This window comes from Sorex fumeus, unplaced genomic scaffold (genome assembly GCF_029834395.1).
Source record: "Sorex fumeus unplaced genomic scaffold, SorFum_2.1 ptg000086l, whole genome shotgun sequence".
Classification (NCBI taxonomy): Eukaryota; Metazoa; Chordata; class Mammalia; order Eulipotyphla; family Soricidae; genus Sorex; species Sorex fumeus.
This window is the reverse complement of record NW_026606143.1, coordinates 4,170,418-4,191,372: the sequence shown is the minus strand read 5'-3', so window position 1 is coordinate 4,191,372 and position 20,955 is coordinate 4,170,418.

The window sequence follows — 20,955 nt, the reverse complement described above, 5'->3', positions numbered from 1 at the left end:
GGACATGAGGAAATGGAAAGATATCCCCTGCTCATGGGTCGGGAGACTTAACATTGTCAAAATGGCAATACTACCAAAAGCATTGTATAAATTCAATGCAATCCCTATAAGGATACCCATGACATTCTTCAAAGAAATGGAGCAAACACTCCTGAAATTTTTATGGAACAATAAGCCCCCACGAATAGCTAAAGCAATTCTTGGGAAAAAGAAAATGGGAGGAATCAACCTCCCGAACTTCAAACTGTACTACAAAGCAGTAATAATTAAAACAGCATGGTACTGGAACAAAGGCAGAACTGCAGACCAATGGAACAGGGTTGAATACAAAGGACATCTCTCCTCAATCATATGCTCATCTAATCTTTGATAAAGGTGCAAGTAATGTGAAGTGGACTCAGCTCCCGGGAGAGAAGAAGGCAGAGTCTTGTCCCCTGTGCCTGACTGTCTCCACCATTGCCCAACAGCTGAAGATCTCCGGGCCCCAGCCAAGGCCATGTTGGGACCACTCTCGACACCCTTGGATTAGCCTGATGCATAAAAGAACTGGCAGAATAACTCAGGGGGGTGGGACCCGGGGCTGAGATCTCCAAGCCTGCACGGTTTGGGACTGGACCTGCCAGTAGCTAGACAGTGGCTCTCACCAATTTCCGTGTAACCCTAAAAACGGCCAGGATACAGAGATTATCACACTCACCTCCCGGGAGAGAACAAGGCAGAGTTTCCTACCCTGTGCCTGACTGTGCAAACCAGGGCCCAACAGCTGACGACCTCCGGGCCCCAGACAAAGCCATGCTGGGACCACTCTCCACACACTTGGAAGATCCTCACGAATAAAAGAACTGGCACAGGAACCCAGGTGTGTGGGACCCGGGGCTGAGATCTCCAAGAATGCACGGTTTGGGACTGGACCTGCCAGAAGCTAGACAGTTGCACCCAGCAATTGCCGTGTAACCGAATAATGGCCAGGATCCAGAGATTATCACACTCAGCTCCCGGGAGAGAACAAGGCAGAGTCTTGTACCCTGTGCCTGACTGTCTCCACCATTGCCCAACAGCTGAAGACCTCCGGGCCCCAGCCAAGGCCATGCTTGGACCACTCTCCACACACTTGGATGAGCCTGACACATAAAAGTACTGGCGCAGGAACCCAGATGTGTGTGACCCGGGGCTGAGATCTCCAAGCCAGCACGGTTTGGGACTGGACCTGCTAGTAGCTAGACAGTTGCGCCCAACAATTGCTGTGTAACCGAAAAAAGGCCAGGATCCAGAGATTATCACACTCAGCTCCCTGAGACAACAGGGCAGAGTCTTCTACCCTGTACCTGACAGTCTCCACTATTGCCCACAGCTGAAAACCTACGGGCCCCAGCCAAGGCCATGCTGAGACCACTCTCCACAGATTTGGATGAGCCTCACGCTTAAAAGAACTGGTAGAGCATCTCAGGTGTGTGGGATCCTGGGCTGAGATCTACAAGCCTGCAAGGTTTGTACTGGACCTGCCAGTAGCTAGACAATTGCACCTACCAACTGCCGTGTAACCCCCACAACGGCCAGGATCCAGAGATTATCACACTCAGCTCCCTGTAGAGAACAGGGCAGAGTCTTCTACCCTGTGCCTGACTGTGTCCTCCAGGGCCCAAAAGCTGAAGACCTGCGGGCCCAAGCAAAGGCCCTGCTGGGACCACTCTCCACACACTTGGATGAATCTCACACATAAAAGAACTGGCAGAGGAACCAAGGTGTGTGGGACCCGGTGCTGAGATCTCCAAGCCTGCACGGTTTGGAAATGGACGTGCCAGTAGCTACACAGTGGCTCACACCAATTGCCGTGTAACCCTAACAACGGCCAGGATACAAAGATTATCACACTCAGCTCCCGGGAGAGAACAAGGCAGAGTTTTCTACCCTGTGCCTGACTGTGTCCACCAGGGACCAAGAGCTGAAGACCTCCGGGCCCCAGACAAAGCCATGCTGGAACTACTCTCCACACACTTGAATGAGCATGACGCATAAAAGAACTGGTAGAGGAAATCAGGTGTGTGAGTCCCGGGGCTGAGATTTCCAAGGCTGAATGGTTGTGGTCTGGACCTGCCAGGAGCTAGACAGTTGCACCCACCAACTGCTGTGTAACCCTAACAAAGGCCATGATCCAGACATTATCACACTCAGCTCCCGGGAGAGAATAAGGCAGAGTCTTTTACCCTGTGACTGACAGTCTCCACCATTGCCCAACAGCTGAAGAGCTCCGGGCCCCAGCCAAGTCCATGTTGGGACCAATATCGACACACTTGGATGACCCTGATGCATAAAAGAACTGGCAGAAGAACCCAGGTGTGTGGGACCCGGGGCTGAGATCTCCAAGCCTGCACGGTTTGGGATTGGACCTGCCCCGAGCAAGACAGTTGCACCTACCAACAGCCGTGTAACCCAAACAACGCCCAGGATCCAGAGATTATCACACTCAGCTCTCGGGAGAGAACAAGGCAGAGTCTTCTACACTGTGACTTAATGTCTCCACCATTGCACAACAGCTGAAGACCTCCTGGCCCCAGCCAAGGCCATCCTGGAACCACTCTCCACACACTAGAATGGGCCTCACACATAAAAAAACTGGTAGAGGAACCCAGGTGTGTGGGACCCGGGGCTGAGATCTCCAAGCCTGCACGGTTTGGGACTGGATCTGCCAGTAGCTAGACAGTTGCACACACCAACAGCTGTTTAACCGAAGAACGGCCATGATCCAGGGATTATCACACTGAGTTGCCGGGAGAGAACAAGGCAGAGTCTTCTACCCTGTGCCTGACTGTCTCCACCATTGCCCAACAGCTGAAGAGTTCCGGGCCCCAGCCAAGGCCATGCTGGGAGCACTCTCCACACACTTGGATGAGCCTCACGCATAAAAGAACTGGCAGAGGAACTCAGGTATGTGGGACACTGGGCTGAGATATCCAAGCCTTCACAGTTTGGGACTGGACCTGCCAGTAGCTAGACAGTTGCACCCACCAACTGCCGTGTAACCACAAAATCGGCCAGGATCCAGAGATTATCACACTCAGATACAGGGAGAGAACAAGGCAGAGTTTTCTACCCAGTGCCTAACTGTGTCCTCCAGGGCCCAAAAGCTGACGATCTGCGGGAATAAGCCAAGGACCTGCTGGGACCACTCTCCACAGACTTGGATGAGCCTCACGCATAATAGAACTGGCAGAGGAACCAAGGTGTGTGGGACCCGGTGCTGAGATCTCCAAGCCTGCACGGTTTGGGACTGGACCTGCCAGTAGCTAGACAGTTGCACCCACCAACAGCCGTGTAACCGAACAACGGCCAGGATCCAGGGATTATCACACTCAGCTCCCGGGAGAGAACAAGGCAGAGTCTTCTAACCTGTGCCTGACTGTCTCCACCATTGCCCAACAGCTGAAGTCCTCCTGGCCCCAACCAATGCCATGCTGTGACCACTATCAACACACTTGTATGAGCCTGATGCATAAAAGAACTGGTAGAGGAAACCAGCAGTGTGGGAAACGGGGCTGAGTTCTCCAAGCCTGCACGGTATGGGACTGGACCTGCCAGTAGCTAGACAGTTGCACCCACCAACAGCCGTGTAACCCCAACAACGGCCAGGATCCAGAGATTATCACACTCAGCTCCCGGGAGAGAACAAGGCAGAGTTGTACCCTGTGCTTGACTGCCTCCACCATTGCCCAACAGCTGAAGACCTACGGGCCCCAGCCAAGGCCATGCTGGGACCGCACTCAACACACTTGGATGAGCATGACGCATAAAAAAACTTGCAGAGGAACCCAGGTGTGTGGGACCCGGGGTTGATATCTCCAAGCCTGCACGGTTGTGGTATGGACCTGCCAGGAGCTAGATTGTTGCACCCACCAACTGTCGTGAACCACATCAACGGCCGGGGTCCAGAGATTATCACACTCAGCTCCTGGGAGAGAACATGGCAGAGTCTTGTACCCTGTGCCTGACTGTCTCCACCATTGCCCAACAGATGAAGACCTCTGGGCTCCAGCCAAGGCCATGCTGGCACCCCTCTCCACACACTTGGAACATCCTCACGAATAAAAGAACTGGCAGAGGAACCCAGTTGTGTGGGACCCGGGGCTGAGATCTCCAAGCCTTCAAGGTTTGGAACTGGACCTGCAAAGTGCTAGATATTTGCACCTACCAACTTCCGTGTAACCCTAACAACGGCCATGATCCAGAAATTATCACACTCAGCTCCCGGGAGAGAACAAGGCAGAGTCTTGTACTCTGTGCCTGACAGTCTCCACCATTGCCCAACAGCTGAAGACTTCCGGGCCCCAGCCAAGGCCATGTTGGGACCACTCGCGACACACTTGGATGAGCCTGATGCATAAAAGAACTGGCAGAAGAACCCAGGTGTGTGGAATCCGGAGCTGATATCTCCAAGCCTGCACGGTTTGGGACTGTCCTGCCAGTAGCTAGACAGTTGCACACACCAACTTCCGTGTAACCCCAACAACGGCCAGGATCCAGAGATTATCACAATCAGCTCCCGGGTGAGAACAAGGAAGAGTTTTCTACCCTGTGCCTGACAGTGTGCACCAGGGCGCAACAGCAGAAGACCTGCGGGCCCCAGCCAAGGCCTTGCTGGGACCACTCTCCACAAACTTGGTTGAGCCTCACGCATAAAAGAACTGGCAGAGGAACCCACGTGTGTTTGAGCTGGGGCTGAGTTCTCCAAGCCTGCATGGTTTGGAACTGGACATGCCAGTAGCTTGAGCGATGCACCCACCAATTACCGTGTAAGCCCAACAACGGCCAGGATACAGAGATTATCACACTCAGCTCCCGGGAAAGAACAAGGCAGAGTCTTCTACCCTGTGCCTGACAGAGTTCTCCAGGGCCCAAAAGCCGAAGACCTGCGGGCCCCAGCCAAGGCCCTGCCGGGGCCACTCTCTACACACTGGAATAAGTCTCACGCATAAAAGAACTGGCAGAGGAACCCAGGTGTGTGAAACCCGGGGCTGAGATCTCCAAGCCTGCAAGGCTTGGAACTGGACCTGCCAGGAGCTGGACAGTTACACCCACCAACTGCCGTGTAAACCCAACAACGGCCAGGATCCAGAGATTATCACACTCTGATCCCGGGAGAGAATAAGGCAGAGTCTTTTACCCTGTGACTGACAGTCTCCACCATTGCCCAACAGCTGAAGAGCTCCGGGCCCCAGCCAAGTCCATGTTGGGACCAATATCGACACACTTGGATGACCCTGATGCATAAAAGAACTGGCAGAAGAACCCAGGTGTGTGGGACCCGGGGCTGAGATCTCCAAGCCTGCACGGTTTGGGATTGGACCTGCCCCGAGCAAGACAGTTGCACCTACCAACAGCCGTGTAACCCAAACAACGCCCAGGATCCAGAGATTATCACACTCAGCTCTCGGGAGAGAACAAGGCAGAGTCTTCTACACTGTGACTTAATGTCTCCACCATTGCACAACAGCTGAAGACCTCCTGGCCCCAGCCAAGGCCATCCTGGAACCACTCTCCACACACTAGAATGGGCCTCACACATAAAAAAACTGGTAGAGGAACCCAGGTGTGTGGGACCCGGGGCTGAGATCTCCAAGCCTGCACGGTTTGGGACTGGATCTGCCAGTAGCTAGACAGTTGCACACACCAACAGCTGTTTAACCGAAGAACGGCCATGATCCAGGGATTATCACACTGAGTTGCCGGGAGAGAACAAGGCAGAGTCTTCTACCCTGTGCCTGACTGTCTCCACCATTGCCCAACAGCTGAAGAGTTCCGGGCCCCAGCCAAGGCCATGCTGGGAGCACTCTCCACACACTTGGATGAGCCTCACGCATAAAAGAACTGGCAGAGGAACTCAGGTATGTGGGACACTGGGCTGAGATATCCAAGCCTTCACAGTTTGGGACTGGACCTGCCAGTAGCTAGACAGTTGCACCCACCAACTGCCGTGTAACCACAAAATCGGCCAGGATCCAGAGATTATCACACTCAGATACAGGGAGAGAACAAGGCAGAGTTTTCTACCCAGTGCCTAACTGTGTCCTCCAGGGCCCAAAAGCTGACGATCTGCGGGAATAAGCCAAGGACCTGCTGGGACCACTCTCCACAGACTTGGATGAGCCTCACGCATAATAGAACTGGCAGAGGAACCAAGGTGTGTGGGACCCGGTGCTGAGATCTCCAAGCCTGCACGGTTTGGGACTGGACCTGCCAGTAGCTAGACAGTTGCACCCACCAACAGCCGTGTAACCGAACAACGGCCAGGATCCAGGGATTATCACACAGCTCCCGGGAGAGAACAAGGCAGAGTCTTCTAACCTGTGCCTGACTGTCTCCACCATTGCCCAACAGCTGAAGTCCTCCTGGCCCCAACCAATGCCATGCTGTGACCACTATCAACACACTTGTATGAGCCTGATGCATAAAAGAACTGGTAGAGGAAACCAGCAGTGTGGGAAACGGGGCTGAGTTCTCCAAGCCTGCACGGTATGGGACTGGACCTGCCAGTAGCTAGACAGTTGCACCCACCAACAGCCGTGTAACCCCAACAACGGCCAGGATCCAGAGATTATCACACTCAGCTCCCGGGAGAGAACAAGGCAGAGTTGTACCCTGTGCTTGACTGCCTCCACCATTGCCCAACAGCTGAAGACCTACGGGCCCCAGCCAAGGCCATGCTGGGACCGCACTCAACACACTTGGATGAGCATGACGCATAAAAAAACTTGCAGAGGAACCCAGGTGTGTGGGACCCGGGGTTGATATCTCCAAGCCTGCACGGTTGTGGTATGGACCTGCCAGGAGCTAGATTGTTGCACCCACCAACTGTCGTGAACCACATCAACGGCCGGGGTCCAGAGATTATCACACTCAGCTCCTGGGAGAGAACATGGCAGAGTCTTGTACCCTGTGCCTGACTGTCTCCACCATTGCCCAACAGATGAAGACCTCTGGGCTCCAGCCAAGGCCATGCTGGCACCCCTCTCCACACACTTGGAACATCCTCACGAATAAAAGAACTGGCAGAGGAACCCAGTTGTGTGGGACCCGGGGCTGAGATCTCCAAGCCTTCAAGGTTTGGAACTGGACCTGCAAAGTGCTAGATATTTGCACCTACCAACTTCCGTGTAACCCTAACAACGGCCATGATCCAGAAATTATCACACTCAGCTCCCGGGAGAGAACAAGGCAGAGTCTTGTACTCTGTGCCTGACAGTCTCCACCATTGCCCAACAGCTGAAGACTTCCGGGCCCCAGCCAAGGCCATGTTGGGACCACTCGCGACACACTTGGATGAGCCTGATGCATAAAAGAACTGGCAGAAGAACCCAGGTGTGTGGAATCCGGAGCTGATATCTCCAAGCCTGCACGGTTTGGGACTGTCCTGCCAGTAGCTAGACAGTTGCACACACCAACTTCCGTGTAACCCCAACAACGGCCAGGATCCAGAGATTATCACAATCAGCTCCCGGGTGAGAACAAGGAAGAGTTTTCTACCCTGTGCCTGACAGTGTGCACCAGGGCGCAACAGCAGAAGACCTGCGGGCCCCAGCCAAGGCCTTGCTGGGACCACTCTCCACAAACTTGGTTGAGCCTCACGCATAAAAGAACTGGCAGAGGAACCCACGTGTGTTTGAGCTGGGGCTGAGTTCTCCAAGCCTGCATGGTTTGGAACTGGACATGCCAGTAGCTTGAGCGATGCACCCACCAATTACCGTGTAAGCCCAACAACGGCCAGGATACAGAGATTATCACACTCAGCTCCCGGGAAAGAACAAGGCAGAGTCTTCTACCCTGTGCCTGACAGAGTTCTCCAGGGCCCAAAAGCCGAAGACCTGCGGGCCCCAGCCAAGGCCCTGCCGGGGCCACTCTCTACACACTGGAATAAGTCTCACGCATAAAAGAACTGGCAGAGGAACCCAGGTGTGTGAAACCCGGGGCTGAGATCTCCAAGCCTGCAAGGCTTGGAACTGGACCTGCCAGGAGCTGGACAGTTACACCCACCAACTGCCGTGTAAACCCAACAACGGCCAGGATCCAGAGATTATCACACTCTGATCCCGGGAGAGAACAAGGCAGAGTCTTGTACACTGTGCCTGACTGTCTCCACCATTGCCCAACAGCTGAAGACCTCTGGACTCCAGCCAAGGCCATGCTGGCACCCGTCTCCACACACTAGGAAGATCCTCACGAATAAAAGAACTGGCAGAGGAACGCTGGTGTGTGGAACCCGGTGCTGAGATCTCTAAGCCTTCAAGGTTTGGAACTGGACCTGCCAGTAGCTAGACATTTGCACCCACCAACAGCCGTGTAACCCTAACAACGGCCATGATCCAGACATTATCACACTCAGCTCCCGGGAGAGAAGAAAGCAGAGTCTTGTACCCTGTGCCTGACTGTCTCCACCATTGCCCAACAGCTGAAGTCCTCCGGGCCCCAGCCAAGGCCATGTTGGGACCAATATCGACACACTTGTATGAGCCTGATGCATAAAAGAACTGGCAGAAGAACCCAGGGGTGTGGGACCCGGGGCTGAGATCTCCAAGCCTGCACGGTATGGGACTTGACCTGCAAGTAGCTAGACAGTTGCACCCACCAACAGCCGTATAACCCCAACAACGCCCAGTATCCAGAGATTATCACAGTCAGCTCCCGGGAAAGAACAAGGCAGAGTCTTGTACCCTGTGCCTGACTGTGTCCACCAGGGCCCAACATCAGAAGACCTGTGGGCCCCATCCAAGGCCATGCTGGGACAACTCTCCACACACTTGATGAGCCTCACGCATAAAACAACTGCCAGAGGAACCCAGGTGTGTGGGACCCGGGGCTGAGATCTCCGAGCCTGCACGGATTTGGACTGGACCTGCCAGGAGCTAGACAGTTGCACCCACCAACTGCCGTGTAATCCCAACAACGGCCAGGATCCAGAGATTTTCACACTCAGCTCCCAGGAGAGAACAAGGCAGAGTCTTCTACCCTGTGCCTGACTGGCTCCACAATTGCCCAACAGCTGAAGACCTCCGGGCCCCAGCCAAGGCCTTGCTGGGAACACACTCCAGACACTTGGATGAGCCTGACACATAAAAGAACTGGCACACTAGTATTGTGTTGCTATTGATGTCTTTTTCCAAATCTATGAGTAGTTGTTTTAAGTACTTTGCTGGTCTCTCATTAGGTGCATATACATTTATTATTGTAAGTTCTTCCTGTTGTACAGATCCTTTGATCAATAAGAAATGGCCTTCACTGTCTCTTATGACCTTCCTCACTCTGAAATCGATGTGGTCTGATATAAGGATGGCTACCCCAGCTTTCTTATGGGAGCTGTTTGCCTGTAGGATTGTTTTCCAGCCTTTGACTCTGAGTCTGTGTTTGCTTTGACTATTGAGATGCGTTTCTTGCAGGCAACAGAATGTTGGGTTCAATTTTCTAATCCATCCTGCCACTCCATGTCTTTTAATTGGTGCGTTTAGCCCATTGACATTGAGAGAGATTATTGTTATGGGATTTTGTCCCATTGTTCTGTTAAAATTTGGTGTATTTGAGGGGCCTTTCTTGCCTTAAAGTAGCCCATTTAGTTGTTCTTGTAACCATGGTTTTGAGTCTATGAAGTTGCTGAGCTGTTGTTTGTCTGTGAAACTGTGTGTTGTTCCTTCTATTATGAATGAGAGTCTTGCTGGGAAAAGTATTTTGGGGGAGGCATTTATTTCATTGAGTTTTTTTACTATGTCCCACCACTGTTTTCGGGCCATGAGGGTTTCATCAGAAAAATCAGCTGTGAATTTTAAGGATGCTCCTTTGTAAGAGATTTCTTTCTTCGATCTTGCTGCTTTCAGAATTTTGTCTCTGTCTAAGGTTTTGGTCATTTTGATCAGAATGTGTCTTGGGGTATTTTTATTCGGATTTCTTCTAGCTGGTACCCTTCGGGCCTCCTGAATGTGGTCACAAGTTTTCTTCAGCTCTGGAAATGTTGTAGCAATGATTTCTTTGACAGTTTCTTCTTCATCGAGGTTTTCTTCCTGTCCCTCTGGGACTCCAATAATTCTTATGTTACCCCTCTTGGCTTCATCACGATCTTCTCTTGCCATCTGTTCCCGAATTGTGAGTCTCTTTTCCATTTTCTGCTCTTTTCTGGAGAGTCTCTGAACTTCATCTTCGAGCTCACTGATTCTGTTCTCAGCAGCTGTTACTCTGCTGCTGAGGCCTTCCACTGAGCTTTTCAATTGGCCTACGAGATTTTTCAGGTCTGACATTTCTGATTGCATTTTCCTCAATGCAAAGAGAGGAAATGAGAGACCAGCAAAGTACTTAAAACAACTACTCATAGATTTGGAAAAGACATCAATAGCAACACAATACTAGTGGGAGACTTCAACACTGCTTTGTCACCTCTTGATAGATCAACCAGACTCAAGCTTAGCAAGGACATACTTCATTTGAGGGAAACAATGGAAGAAAGGGACTTAGTAGATATATATAGGACACTTCATCCACAAAAAGCTGAATACACATTCTTCTCAAGCGTACATGGAACATTCTCCAAGATAGACCACATGCTGAGCCACAAAACATGCCTCCATAAAATTAAGAAGGTAGAGATTGTATCAACAATCTTCTCAGACCATAATGCGCTGAAATTAGAAGTAAATCACACACAAAAACAGAAAACTAAATCAAACACCTGGAAATTAAACAGTGCACTATTGAACAACGAGTGGATTAGACAGGAAATCAAAGAGGAAATCAAAAGATTCCTAGAAACGAATGAAAATGACAACACGAGTTACCAAAACTTATGGGACACAGCAAAGGCTGTGTTAAGAGGAAAGTTTATAGCTCTACAAGCATTCTTCGGGAAGGAGGAGCGAGCACACATAAGTAACCTAACCTCACAGCTTAAGAGCTTGGAGAAGGACCAAAAAAAGGAGCACAACCCGAACAGGAGAAAGGAAATAATAAAACTCAGAGCAGAGATTAACGAGATGGAAACCCAAAAAAAATCCGAAAGATCAATGAAACCAAAAGCTGGTTCTTCGAGAAAATTAACAAGATCGATAAGCCTCTAGCAAAACTCACAAAGAAAGGGAGAGAGAAAACCCTAATAAACCGAATCAGAAATGAAAAGGGGGTCATTACAACAGAAACCACAGAAATTCAGAGGATCCTCAGGGAGTACTTTGAAAAGCTTTATGCCACGGAACATCAAAACCTCGAGGAAATGGATAAATTCCTAGACTCCTACAGACTCCCAAGGCTGAACCAAGAAGACCTGGAATACCTGAACAGACCTATCACCATCAAGGAAATTGAAATGGTAATAAAAAGTCTCCCCAAGCACAAAAGTCCTGGCTCGGATGGATTCACTAGTGAATTCTTCCAAATCTTTAAAGAGGACTTACTCCCGATGCTCTTTAAGCTTTTCCACGAAATTGAAATATCAAAAACACTTCCGAACAGTTTCTACGAAGCAAATATCACACTGATACCAAAAGCAGACAGAGATACCACAAAGAAAGAGAATTACAGGCCGATATCCCTGATGAACACAGATGCAAAGATCCTCAACAAACTACTAGCAAATAGAATCCAACTACTCATCAAAAAGATCATACACCATGACCAAGTAGGATTCATCCCAGGGATGCAAGGATGGTTTAACATTCGGAAATCAATCAACATAATCCACCATATCAACAAAAGAAAAGATAAAAAGCATATGATCATATCAATAGATGCAGAGAAAGCATTTGATAAGATCCAGCACCCCTTTATGATGAAAACCCTAGCCAAAATGGGTATAGAGGGGACCTTCCTCAACATAATTAAAGCCATCTACCACAAGCCTACAGCAAGCATCATCCTCAATGGGGAAAAACTGAGAGCCTTCCCTCTAAGATCAGGGACGAGACAGGGATGCCCACTCTCTCCACTGCTGTTCAATATAGTACTGGAAGTACTTGCAATAGCGATTAGGCAGGAAAAAGATATTAAGGGCATTCAGGTAGGAAAGGAAGAAATCAAGCTCTCACTATTCGCAGATGATATGATACTCTACTTAGAGAACCCAATAACTTCCACCAAAAAACTCCTAGAAACAATAGACTCGTATAGTAAAGTTGCAGGTTATAAAAACAATACCCAAAAGTCCATGGCTTTCCTATACGCAAACAGTGAGAGAGAAGAAAGCAACAAGAAAAAAACAATCCCGTTCACAATTGTGCCCCAGAAAATCAAGTACCTAGGAATCAGCTTAACTAAGGAAGTAAAGGACCTGTACAAAGAAAACTACAAAACGCTACTTCAGGAAAAAAAAGAGGACATGAGGAAATGGAAAGATATCCCCTGCTCATGGGTCGGGAGACTTAACATTGTCAAAATGGCAATACTACCAAAAGCATTGTATAAATTCAATGCAATCCCTATAAGGATACCCATGACATTCTTCAAAGAAATGGAGCAAACACTCCTGAAATTTTTATGGAACAATAAGCCCCCACGAATAGCTAAAGCAATTCTTGGGAAAAAGAAAATGGGAGGAATCAACCTCCCGAACTTCAAACTGTACTACAAAGCAGTAATAATTAAAACAGCATGGTACTGGAACAAAGGCAGAACTGCAGACCAATGGAACAGGGTTGAATACAAAGGACATCTCTCCTCAATCATATGCTCATCTAATCTTTGATAAAGGTGCAAGTAATGTGAAGTGGACTCAGCTCCCGGGAGAGAAGAAGGCAGAGTCTTGTCCCCTGTGCCTGACTGTCTCCACCATTGCCCAACAGCTGAAGATCTCCGGGCCCCAGCCAAGGCCATGTTGGGACCACTCTCGACACCCTTGGATTAGCCTGATGCATAAAAGAACTGGCAGAATAACTCAGGGGGGTGGGACCCGGGGCTGAGATCTCCAAGCCTGCACGGTTTGGGACTGGACCTGCCAGTAGCTAGACAGTGGCTCTCACCAATTTCCGTGTAACCCTAAAAACGGCCAGGATACAGAGATTATCACACTCACCTCCCGGGAGAGAACAAGGCAGAGTTTCCTACCCTGTGCCTGACTGTGCAAACCAGGGCCCAACAGCTGACGACCTCCGGGCCCCAGACAAAGCCATGCTGGGACCACTCTCCACACACTTGGAAGATCCTCACGAATAAAAGAACTGGCACAGGAACCCAGGTGTGTGGGACCCGGGGCTGAGATCTCCAAGAATGCACGGTTTGGGACTGGACCTGCCAGAAGCTAGACAGTTGCACCCAGCAATTGCCGTGTAACCGAATAATGGCCAGGATCCAGAGATTATCACACTCAGCTCCCGGGAGAGAACAAGGCAGAGTCTTGTACCCTGTGCCTGACTGTCTCCACCATTGCCCAACAGCTGAAGACCTCCGGGCCCCAGCCAAGGCCATGCTTGGACCACTCTCCACACACTTGGATGAGCCTGACACATAAAAGTACTGGCACAGGAACCCAGATGTGTGTGACCCGGGGCTGAGATCTCCAAGCCAGCACGGTTTGGGACTGGACCTGCTAGTAGCTAGACAGTTGCGCCCAACAATTGCTGTGTAACCGAAAAAAGGCCAGGATCCAGAGATTATCACACTCAGCTCCCTGAGACAACAGGGCAGAGTCTTCTACCCTGTACCTGACAGTCTCCACTATTGCCCACAGCTGAAAACCTACGGGCCCCAGCCAAGGCCATGCTGAGACCACTCTCCACAGATTTGGATGAGCCTCACGCTTAAAAGAACTGGTAGAGCATCTCAGGTGTGTGGGATCCTGGGCTGAGATCTACAAGCCTGTAAGGTTTGTACTGGACCTGCCAGTAGCTAGACAATTGCACCTACCAACTGCCGTGTAACCCCCACAACGGCCAGGATCCAGAGATTATCACACTCAGCTCCAGGGAGAGAAGAAGGCAGAGTCTTGTACCCTGTGACTGAGTGGCTCCAACAATGTCCAATTGATGAATACCTCCGGGCCCAGGCCAAGGCCATGCTAGAACCACTCTCCACAAACTTGGTGAGCCTCACGCATAAAAGAACTGGCAGAGGAACACAGGTGTGTGGGACCTGGGGCTGAGATCTCCAAGCCTGCATGGTTTGGGACTGGACTTGCCAGTAGCTAGACAGTTGCACCCACCAACGTCCGTGTAACCCCAACAAAGGCCAGCATCCAGAGATTATCACACTCAGCTCCCGGGAGAGAACAAGGCAGAGTTTTCTACCCTGTGCCTGACTGTGTCCACCAGGGCCCAACAGCAGAAGACCTGCGGGCTTCAGCCAAGGCCATGCTGGGACCACTCTACACACACTTGTATGAGCCTCACACATAACGAACTGGCAGAGGAACCCAGATGTGTTGGACCCTGGGCTGAGATCTCCAAGCCTGCACGGTTTGGGTCTGGACCTGCCAGGAGCTAGACAGTTGCACCAACCAACTGCCGTATAAACCCAACAATGGCCAGGATCCAGAGATTATCACACTCAGCTCTAGGGAGAGAACAAAGCAGAGTCTTGTACACTGTGCCTGACTGTCTCCACCATTGCCCAACAGATGAAGTCCTCCGGGCCCCAGCAAGGCCATGCTCTGACCACTATTCACACACTTAGATAAGCATGAAGCATAAAAGGACAGGCAGAGGAACCCAGGTGTGTGGGACCCGGGGCTGAGATCTCCAATCTTGCACGGTTGTGGTCTGGACCTGCCAGGAGCTAGATTGTTGCACCCACCAACTGTCGTGAACCACATCAACGGCCAGGACCCAGAGATTACCACACTCAGCTCCCGGGAGAGAACAAGGCAGAGTCTTGTACCATGTGCCTGACTGTCTCCAACATTGCCCAACAGCTGAAGACCTCTGGGCTCCAGTGAAGGCCATGCTGGCACCCGTCTCCACACACTTGGAAGATCCTCATGAGTAAAAGAACTGGCAGAGGAACGCTGGTGTGTGGGAACCGGGACTGAGATCTCCAAGCCTTCAAGTTTTGGAATTGGACCTGCCAGTAGCTAGACATTTGCACCCACCAACTGCCCTGTAACCCTAAAAACGGCCATGATCCAGACATTATCACACTCAGCTCCCGGGAGAGAAGAAGGCAGAGTCTTGTACCCTGTGCCTGACTGTCTCCACCATTGGCCAACAGCTGAAGATCTCCGGGCCCAAGCCAAGGCCATGTTGGGACCACTCTCGACACACGGATATGAGACTGATGCATAAGAGAACTGGCAGAAGAACCTAGGGGGGTGGGACCCGGGGATGAGATTTCCAAGCCTGCACGGTTTGGGACTGGACCTGCCAGTAGCTAAACAGTGGCTCTCACCAATTTCCGTGTAACCCTAACAAAGGCCAGGATACAGAGATTATCACACTCACCTCCCGGGAGAGAACAAGGCAGAGTTTCCTACCCTGTGCCTGACTGTGCACACCAGGGCCCAACAGGTGAAGACCTCTGGGCCCCCGACAAAGCCATGCTGGGACCACTCTCCACACACTTGTAAGATCATCACGAATAAAAGAACTGGCAGAGGAACCCAGGTGTGTGGGACCCGGGGCTGAGAGCTCCAAGCCATCAAGGTTTGGAACTGGACCTGCCAATTGCTAGACATTTGCACCCACCAACTTCCGTGTAACCCTAACAACGGGCATGATCCAGAAATTATCACACTCAGCTCCCGAGAGAGAACAAGGCAGAGTCTTGTACTCTGTGCCTGACAGTCTCCACCATTGCCCAACAGCTGAAGACTTCCGGGCCCCAGCCAAGGCCATGTTGGGACCACTCGCAACACACTTGGAAGAGCCTGATGGATAAAAGAACTGGCAGAAGAACCCAGGTGTGTGGGACCCGGGGCTGAGATCTCCAAGCCTGCAAGGTTTGAGATTGGACCTGCCAGTAGCTACACTGTTGCACCGACCAACAGCCGTGAAACCCCAACAACGCCCAGGATCCAGAGATTATCACACTCAGCTCCCGAGAGAGAACAAGGCAGAGTCTTGTACCATGTGCCTCAGTTTCTCCACCATTGCCCAACAGCTGGAGACCTCCTGGCCACAGTCAAGGCCATGCTGGAACCACTCTCTACACACTTGGATGAGCCTCACGCATAAAAGAACTGTTAGATAAACCCAGGTGTGTGGAATCCGGAGCTGATATCGCCAAGCCTGCACGGTTTGGGACTGACCTGCCAGTAGAAAGACAGTTGCACCCATCAACTTCCGTGTAACCCCAACAACGGCCAGGATCCAGAGATTATCACACTCAGCTCCCGGGTGAGAACAAGGAAGAGTTTTCTACCCTGTGCCTGACTGGGTGCACCAGGGCGCAACAGCAGAAGACCTGCGGGCCCCAGCCAAGGCCATGCTGGGTCCACTCTCCACACACTTGGATGAGCCTCACGCATAAAAGAACTGGCAGAGGAAGCCAGGTGTGTTTGACCCGGGGCTGAGTTCTCCAAGCCTGCATGGTTTGGAACTGGACATGCCAGTAGCTAGAGCGATGCACCCACCAATTGCCGTGAAACCCCAACAACAGCCAGGATAGAGAGATTATCACACTCAGCTCCCGGGAGAGAACAAGGCAGAGTCTTCTACCCTGTGCCTGACAGGGTCCTCCAGGGCCCAAAAGCCGAAGACCTGCGGGCCCCAGCCCAGGCCCTGCTGGGACCACTCTCCACACACTGGGATGAGCCTCATGCATAAAAGTACTGGCAGAGGAACCCAGGTGTGTAAAACCCGGGGCTGCGATCTCCAAGCCTGCAAGGCTTGGAACTGGACCTGCCAGGAGCTAGAAAGTTGCACCCACCAACTGCCCTGTAAACCCAACAACCGCCAGGATCCAGATATTATCACACTCAGCTCCTAGGAGAGAACAAGGCAGAGTCTTCTACCCTGTGCCTGACTGTCTCCACCATTTCCCAACAGCCGAAGAACTCTGGTCTCCAGCCAAGGCCATGCTGGCACCCGTCTCCAGACACATGGAAGATCCTCACGAATAAAAGAACTGGTAGAGGAACGCTGGTGTGTCGGACCCGGGGCTGAGATCTCCAAGCCTTCAAGGTTTGGAACTGGACCTGCCAGGAGCTAGACATTTGCACCCTCCAACTGTCGTGTAACCCTAACAACGGCCATGATCCAGACATTATCACACTCAGCTCCCGGGAGAGAAGAAGGCAGAGACTTGTACCCTGTGCCTGACTGTCTCCACCATTGCCCAACAGCTGAAGACCTCCGGGCCCCAGCCAAGGCCATGTTGGGACCACTCTCGACAAACTTGGATGAATCTCACGCATAAAACAACTGCCAGAGGAACCCAGGTGTGTGGGACCCGGGGCTGAGATCTCCAAGCCTGCACGGTTTGGAACTGGACCTGCCAGTAGCTAGACAGTTGCACCCACCAACAGCCGTATAACCCCAACAACGCCCAGTATCCAGAGATTATCACAGTCAGCTCCCGGGAGAGAACAAGGCAGATTCTTGTACCCTGTGCCTGACTGTGTCCACCAGGGCCCAACAGCAGAAGACCTGTGGGTCCCATCCAAGGCCTCCCTGGGACAACTCTCCACACACCTGGATGAGCCTCACGCATAAAACAACTGCCAGAGGAACCCAGGTGTGTGGGACCCGGGGCTGAGATCTCCAAGCCTGCACGGTTTGGGTCTGGACCTGGACTCAGCCAGAAACTGGAACAAACCTGAGTGCCCAAGAACAGATGACTGGTTAAAGAAACTTTGGTACATCTACACAATGGAGTACTATGTAGCTCTTAGAATAGATGAAGTCATGAAATTTACATACAAGTGGTACAATATGGAAAGTATCATGCAAAGCGAAATGAGTCAGAAAGAGAGGGATAGACATAGAAAGATTGCATTCATCTGGGGGATATAAAGTAACAAAGTAAGAGATTAATACCCAAGAATAGCTGAGATCAGCACCAGGAGGATTACTCCATAACTTAGAGGCCAGCCGGGTATCCTAGAGGAAAGGGCAGTTCAGATAGAGAAGGGAGCACCAAATAAAGGATGTTTGGAGGATCCTCCCAGGAGGGGAGATGCACGTCGAAAGTAGACTATGGACTGAACATGTTTGCCACTCAATGCCTCTTTTGCAGACCACAACACCCAAAAGGAGAGAGAGAACACAGGGGATTGCCCTGCCACAGAGACAGGGGGGATGGGGGGATAGGGGTGGGAGGGATATTATACATGGTGGTGGAAAATGGGCACTGGTGGAGGGATGGGTATCTGTTCATTGTATAATTGAAACCAAAGCACAAAAAATTGTAAATCTACAACTTTAAAAAAAAATAAAATACAATAAAGGGAAAAAAAAAAGAACTGGCACAGGAACCCTGGTGTGTGGGACCCGGGGCTGAGATCTCCAAGCCTGCACCGTTTGGGACTGGACCTGCCAGTATCTAGACAGTAGCACCCACCAACTGCCGTGTAATCCCAACAACGCCCAGTATCCAGAGATTATCAGAGTCAGCTCCCGGGAGAGAACAAGGCAGAGTCTTGTACCCTGTGCCTGACTGTGTCCACGAGGGCCCAACAGCAGAAGACGTGTGGGCCCCATTCAAGGCCACGCTGGGACAACTCTCCACACATTTGGATGAGCCTGACGCATAAAAGAACTGGCACAGGAACCCAGGTGTGTGGGACCCGGGGCTGAGATCTCCAAGCCTGCACGGTTTGGGACTGGACCTGCCAGTAGCTAGACAGATGCACCCACCAACTGTCGTGTAACCCCAACAATGGCCAGTATCCAGAGATTATCACACTCAGCTCCAGGGAGAGAAGAAGGCAGAGTCTTGTACCCTGTGACTGAGTGGCTCCAACAATGTCCAATTGATGAAGACCTCCGGGCCCCAGCCAAGGCCATGCTAGAACCACTCTCCACAAACTTGGATGAGCCTCACGCATAAAAGAACTGGCAGAAGAACCCAGGTGTGTTGGACCCGGGGCTGAGATCTCCAAGCCTGCACGGTTTGGGTCTGGACCTGCCAGGAGCTAGACAGTTGCACCCACCTATTGCCGTGTAACCGAACAATGGCCAGGATCAAGCGATTATCACATTCAGCTCCAGGGAGAGAACAGGGCAGAGTCTTCTACCCTGTGCCTGATTGTCTCCACCATTGCCCAATAGCTGAAGACCTCCGGTCCCCAGCCAAGTCAATGCTGGGACCATTGTCCACACACTTGAATGAGCCTCACGCATAAAAGAACTGGTAGAGGAAGTCAGGTGTGTGGGAACAGTGGCTGAGATCACCAAGCCTGCAAGATTTGGGACTGGACCTGCCAGTAGCTAGACAGTTGCACTCACCAACTGCCGTGTAACCCCCAAAGCGGCCAGGATCCAGAGATTATCACACTCAGCGCCCGGGAGAGAAAAAGGCAGAGTCTTCTATCCTGTGCCTAACTGTCTCCATTGCCCAGCAGCTGAAGTCCTCCGGGCCCCAGCCAAGGCCATGCTGTGACCACTATCCACACACTTGGATGAGCCTGACGCATAAAAGAACTGGTAGAGGAACCCAGGTGTGTGGGACCCGGGGCTGAGATATCCAAGCCTGCATGGTTTCGGACTGGACCTGCAAGGAGCTAGACAGTTGCACCAACCAACTGCTTTGAACGCTAAAAACGGCCAAGATCCAGAGATTTTCACACTCAGCTCCGGGAAAGAACAAGGCAGAGTCTTGTACCCTGTGCCTGACTGTCTCCACCATTGCCCAACAGCTGAAGACCTCTGGGCTCTAGCCAAGGCCATGTAGGCACCCGTCTCCACACACATGGATGGTCCTCACGAATAAAAGAACTGGCAGAGGAACGCTTGTGTGTGGGACCCGGGACTGAGATCTCCAAGCCTTCAAGGTTTGGAACTGGACCTGCCAGTAGCTAGACATTTGCACCACCCAACTGCCGTGTAACCCTAACAACGGCCATGATCCAGACATTATCACACTCAGCTCCGGGAGAGAACAAGGCAGAGTCTTGTACCCTGTTCCTGACTGTCTCCAGCATTGCCCAACAACTGCAGACCTCTGGGCTCCAGCCAAGGCAATGCTTGTACACTGTCCACACACTTGAATGAGCCTCACGCATTAAAGAACTGGCTGAGGAACCCAGGTGTTTGGGACACGTGGCTGAGATATCTAAGCCTGCAAGGTTTGGTATTGGACCTGGCAGTAGCTAGACATTTTCACCCACCAATTGCCCTGAAACCCAAAAACGGCCAGGATCCAGAGATTATCACACGCAGCTCCCGGGAGAGAACAAGGCAGAGTCTTCTACCCTGTGCCTGACTGTCTCCACCATTGCCCTACAGCTGAAGACCTCCGGGCCCCAGCCAAGTCAATGCTGGTACCATTGTCCACACACTTCGATGAACCTCACGCATAAAAGAACTGGCAGAGGAAGTTAGGTGTGTGGGAACAAGAAGCTGAGATCTCCAAGCCTGCAAATTTTGGGACTTGAGCTGCCAGTAGCTAGACATTTGCACCCTCCAACTGCCGTGTAACCCTAACAACGGCCAGGATCCAGAGATTATCACACTCAGCTCCCGGGAGAGAACAAGGCAGAGTCTTCTATCCTGTGCCTTACTGTCTCCACCATTGTCCAAAAGCGGAAGTCCTCCGGGCCCCAGCCAAGGCCATGCTGGAACCACACTCCACACACTTGGATGAGACACACGCATAAAATAACTGGCAGAGGAACCCAGGTGTGTGGGACCCGGGGCTGAGATATCCAAGCCTGCAAGGTTTGGGACTGGACTTGCCAGTAGCTAGACAGTTGCACACACAAACTGCCGTGTAACCCCAACAACGGCCAGGATCCAGAGATTATCACACTCAGCTCCCGGGAGAGAACAAGGCAGAGTCTTCTACCCTGTGCGTGACTGTGTTCACCAGGGCCCAACAGGAGAAGACCTGCGGGCCCCAGCCAAG